This window comes from Primulina eburnea, chromosome 1, assembly GCF_022965805.1.
Source record: "Primulina eburnea isolate SZY01 chromosome 1, ASM2296580v1, whole genome shotgun sequence".
NCBI lineage: Eukaryota > Viridiplantae > Streptophyta > Magnoliopsida > Lamiales > Gesneriaceae > Primulina > Primulina eburnea.
In genome coordinates, this window is record NC_133101.1 from 837,724 (window position 1) to 843,886 (window position 6,163).

Consider the following 6,163-nt stretch of genomic DNA (forward strand, 5'->3'; position numbering starts at 1 on the left):
GGCTTAGCTCTACTTGGACCACCACCTCTCTTGATTTCCAGCTGTGGAGCGAGCTGGCCATTTTAGCAAGGGCGTCGGCTCCCTCATTCTCCTCCCGGGGGATCTGCTTAAAAACCAATTCTGTAAAGAGTTCTTTAGCTGCTTCCACTGCTTTTACGTATTCTATCAATCTCTCATTCTTGATGTCGTAGGATCCATTCATCTGGTGGGCCACCAGCTGAGAATCAGAGAAGATGTGGACCCGAGCAGCTCCGACCTGCCGTGCTGCTCTTAGACCCGCTAAGACCGCTTCGTATTCTGCCTCATTGTTGGATGCCCTAAAGTCTAGTCTCACGGCTAACTTTAGTTCGTCCCCTTTTCGAGAGATTAATAACACACCAACTCCGTTGCCTTCATTGGTGGATGAACCATCCACATAGACCTTCCAAAGGTCTTCCATCTCCACATGCAAAGTCTCGGCCAAGAAATCGGCCAAGGCCTGCGCTTTGATTGCGGTTCGAGGTCCATATTGAATGTCATATTCTCCCAATTCCGTGGTCCACTTTACCAACCTTCCTGAGATATCAGCATGAGTCATTATCTTTCCGAGAGGGCTGTTAGTGAGGACCATAATAGGATGAGACAAAAAGTAAGGTCTCAGTCTCCGAGCCGTGGTGATCAAGGCCAAAGCAAGTTTTTCCACTGTCGTATATCTGAGCTCAGCTCCTTTGAGTGCATGGGATATATAATATACGGGATTCTGCTCGGTGCCCTTTTGTCTGACCAGGACTGAGCTCACAGCTGCTTCGGTGGCTGATAGATAAACATACAACTGCTCCCCTGCTGATGGCTTTGCTAGTATCGGGAGCTCAGCCAGATATGTCTTCAGGTCTTCGAATGCCTTCGTGCACTCTGCATCCCATTCAAATTTTTTGGCCTTTCTGAGGACTCGGAAGAAAGGCAGACTTCGGTGTGCCGCCCTCGAAATGAACCGTGATAAAGCCGCGATTCTTCCGGCAAGCTTCTGGACCTCTTGGAGATTCCCAGGAGGTGACATGGATTGGATGACCTTTACCTTCTCGGGGTTGGCTTCAATCCCCCTCTCTGTTACCATATATCCCAGGAACTTTCCGCTTTTGACCCCAAAAGTGCACTTCTGTGGGTTTAGCTTTAACCCATAAGACCTCAGAGTGGCAAAGGTCTCACGGAGGTCGGCTATAAGGTCCGCCGGATTCTTGGACTTTACCAAAATATCGTCCACGTAGACCTCCACATTCCTTCCTATCTGAATTGAGAAGACCTTATCCATGAGCCTCTGATAAGTGGCTCCCGCATTTTTTAATCCGAAAGGCATCACCACATAGCAAAACGTCCCTTCGGAGGTGATGAAACTCACTTTGTCCTGGTCTTCTTCTGCTAGGGGGATCTGATGGTATCCCTGATAAGCATCCATCAAACATAAGTACTGATGACCTGCGGTGGAGTCTACCAGTTGGTCAATCCTCGGCAAGGGGTAACAATCCTTTGGACAAGCCTTATTAAGATCCCTGAAGTCGACGCACATTCTCCACTTTCCCGAGCTCTTGGGGACCAGGACAACATTTGATAGCCATGTAGGGAAAAAGACCTCCCTAATATGTCCTGCCTTAAGGAGTTCGTCTACCTGTTCTTTTATTACCTTGTCCTTCTCGGGACCAAAATGCCTTTTCTTCTGTTTGACTGGCCGAGCTTCAGGAAGAGTGTTGAGGTGGTGCTCCATTATCCCGGGGCTGATCCCACGAAGCTCTTGTGAGGACCAAGCAAATACATCAACATTAGCTTTCAGACAAGCCAGCAGATCATGCTTAATTTCGGGATCAAGATCAGCCGCCACCCTGACACTCCGTTGGACCCCTATTTCCACCGTTTCTGGCTCCTCTTCCGAGGTGAGCTGAACCTCTCTTCTGGAGGTCATATTTGGTTGGGCCACAATCATCCCTACCTCTGTCCGAGATCTTTTGACTTCTTGCCTTACCTCATCCACATAGCATCGTCGAGAGGATTTCTGATCCCCCCTGATGACTCCTACTTCATTCCCTACAGGATATTTCAGCTTTTGATGATAGGTAGAGCTTACAGCTCGGAAGTCGGCCAGGGCAGGTCGGCCAAGTATTCCGTTGTAGGAAGAGGGGGCATCCACCACAGTAAAACATGTCATTTTTGTGATGCGGTGAGGTCCCGTCCCTAGGGATAAGGGGAGCATGATTTGCCCTACAGTTTGGACCGCATGTCCTGTGAAGCCAAATAAAGGCGTAGAGATATGATCAAACTCGAAACCTTCCACTTTCATTTGGTCCAGGGTTCTTTTGAAAAGAACGTTAACTGAGCTTCCGGTGTCAACAAAGATTCTTGCGACGTCATAGTTGGCGATAGTAAGAGTGACCAGTAAGGCGTCGTTATGAGGTGCCATAACACCTTTCATATCATCTGGCCCGAAGCCAATGATGGGGTCATCTTTGGGGGCAAGGTCTAACCCCATATTTTCCAATCTCCGACCATGAGCTTTACGAGCTCTGCCTGAATCTCCGTCAGTGGCGCCGCCCGTTATCATATGAATTGTACCTCTGGTCGGATCATTAGCAATTTGCTGAACCTGAGGGCCTTGATGTTGCGGGGGGTCATCTCGACCCCCTCGGTTGGGTCGGTTCTCCCGGGTTTGTGGCCTCTGATTCACCCCAGGAGGTCCTCGATCTCGTCTATCATCTCGGTACCTTCCCTCTGGTCGGGCTAAGAGGTTCTTCATGTGAGGGTCTCTCTGCATGATCCTTTGGACCTCCTCACCTAATTTCTGGCAATCATTCGTAACATGGCCATACTCTTGATGGAACTCACAGAACTTATCTGAGGGAGGTAAACGTGGCCCCTTTTCAGCTTGTTTTGGGCGCTCTAACTTTCTTCTTTCTTCGCAAATTGCCATGGCTCTTTCCAAACTCATGGCCAACGGGGCATAAGGGAAAGGTCCAGGACCTCGGCTCCGTTCCTCTGTTCTTTCTGCAGGCCTTTTCCTACTTGGTTCCACTTTCTCTTTCCCCTTATTTTTATCATCGGGTCGGATATCCACTCGCCTTTGCCTTTGTGCATCCTCAAGATTCACGTATTTCTCAGCTCGGCTCAGGAGCTCATCATAACTTTGAGGGGGTTTCTTGACCAAGGAATTGAAAAATTGTCCCCCTCGGAGCCCTTGCGTGAAAGCATTTACCAAGGTTTCTGTTGCTGCAGCTGGGACCTCCAAGGCCGCACTGTTGAATCGTCTAATGAAGTCCCTCAGCGAATCTGTATCTCCTTGTTTCAAATTGAATAGGCCCAATGAGGTTTTCAAGTATTTCTTACTTGTAGCATACTGGTTTATGAATAGGGTGCTGAATTCTCGAAAGCTGGTAATGGAATGTGGCGGGAGCAAATCGAACCACCTCTGGGCGGGTCCTACTAGGGTGGTAAGGAAGACCCGGCATTTGACCCCATCTGAGTATCGATGAAGCAAAGCAGAATTATTGAACCTTCCAAGGTGTTCTTCGGGGTCAGTACTTCCATCATAATCCTTGACGGTTGGTTGGCGGAAATTAACGGGGAGGTCTTCATTCAGTATCTCGAGGGAGAGTGGGCTTTCTCTGTCCAATACGGGAGGTCGGCCCCCCATTCGCCTGCCAAGCCTCCTGACTTCCTCCCAAATGGCTTCCATATGCTCGGGAGGAGGAGGAGGAGGAGGAGGTTGTTGTGGCGGTGGTGATGGAGTACGATTTCGATGGAGGGCCTCATTTACAGACCTATTAATTAACTGGGCCAATTGGTCTAGACTAAGATCAGCCACACCTCGGCCTTGGCCACCTCCGGGAGCCCGGTCACCATCTGCATGGCCCTGGTTGCCACCTCCTCGACCTCGGTTACCATCTGCATGGCCCTGGTTGCCACCTCCGCGACCTCGGTTACCACGCGCAGGGCCTGTTCTTATACCTGTTCGTCCCCACATGTCTACGTCTTCTCAGTATTCCCACAGACGGCGCCAATTGATATCGCTGAAATCGGTGATGCTAGCTGGGAGGTCAGATCCCTGCTTGGAGAGCTCGGACCACACGTTTGAATGCTGTCTGGGAGGTCGGATCTTCACCTTGGGAGCTCGGATCAGACACCTCGAAATCCAGAAACACAAACAAGAGTGTTAGAAGGGGGCCGGAAGGTTGTTCCGGCGTAGCCCCTCCGACGCTCAAGTCAGAAAACTGAGAGAGAAAACTGTGTGTGCAAAGAGAATGTGAAAAAGTATGAATGAATAAAATAATGAAAGGAACCTGATATTTATAGGGAAACAATAGAGTCCTAGTTTTGGTAGGATTGGATCCTCAGAATCTTCGGAAGATTTGATAAGATATCGTGATAGATTTGCTTAGATCTCCGATGGGCTTTGCCTTTCTGGGCTTTGATCTGGGTGGGCTACGCGCTTATTGTTTGAATAAGAACTCTTGTGGATATGAGTCCGCCTGATGCTGGGACCTCCTGGGAGCTCGGCCGGAGAGTCTCCAATTGTCCTTCTATCACCTTCTGGGAGGTCGGCTTGGTTGGAGGTCGGCTCGGTATAGGAGGTCGGCTAGGGAGCTCGGGTAATGCATCTCCAATCGTCCCGATATCTCTATGTAGGAGGTCAGCTCGGCTTCATGCGGGGAGGTCGGCAAGGGAGGTCGGCACGGGACCTCAGCCGCCCTCTCTGATCGACGGTCCTGCTGTTTTGGGAGGTCGGCTGGGATGACCTCCCGGATGACCTCCCGCTGATGACTTCAAGTGCTCCTTTGAGTGCTGGGCCTCCCTCGAGATGGGCTATCGGGAGCGGGCCGAGCCCATCCTCCATCCGGGGGTATCATATATATATATATATATATATATATATATATATATATATATATATATATATATATATATATATATATAATGTCACCTCATTGGTGGGTATGGTACGTGGACGTACAATATACACACATATACATATATTGGATATGATTTTATATGATCAGATAGTTCCATGCTTAAAAAAACAGTTCTTAAAGATGGAACAATATTCACAAAACAACGAAGTGTATAAATTATATAGTCGTACGATATCAAATTCTCCCTCCAATAACCATAAATACATTATATACGTGCATTAACAATAATTTTAAGTATAAGTCTGATCCTACATGCATGTACGGTATACTTTATTAAAATATTGTGCTCCTACAATGGTAGTTGGAGAATTTTTTTTTTTATATATTGAAATTCATGGACAAAAATTGATCACCGTGAGGATTTATAGGATAGATAATTAGACATACATGTTATGTGAAATTATATAGTTAATTGTGTGTAGTGAATTAGTGATATTATTTTTCAATTTTAAATTTAATATATTATACTATACGTATCTACTAAAATAGTGCTACTATATTTTTACCATATGAGAACAACCAACTGCACTCGACGGAATATCCCTAACATTTACATATATGTTGTCTATTGTACATACCCTTTCCTATCTAATTCCATCATGATGCGAAATTAGGGATGTAAAATCCATGAGAAAGAAGTCGGATCGGATCTTACCCATTATGGCAAAAAAGAATTTGAGCGGTTCATACATACGTAACGGATTGACAAAAGTAACTGAGTCATATCACCAAGATCAAAGATCGTGCAAGAAGCTGGCGGGAAGTTGAACTAAAGAGAAGAAGGGAAAAAAGACTGAAAAAATATCAGTCATTGCACAAAACTCAAGCAACTCTCGGCGAATGTTTTTAGATTCAAGCAACTTTTCTCATTATGTCATGTAATTTCACTTTTCTAATTTAAACTTCCAATTTCAGCCTTTTTTTAAACAAAATTCAAAATGAAAGTCGGAAAGAACGTTCAAATCAAGACTCATTATCACTTGTTAAAGGTTAGATTTTCCGGTTTTACACTTTCATTTAAAAGTCAGATTTTTCGGTTTTACAATCATATATTCCTTGGGGAAAAAGGAGATATATAATTTTGATATTTTAGTTGGATTAAAGCCAGCTTCCCACTTTTTTCTCGGTTACAAGCTTACCAAAAATCACATGCCTTATTGAGATTGCAACACGTGGCAAAGCTAGTTCTTTCCAAACAAACATCTCCACCATCCCTAATCCGTCCTTGTCCA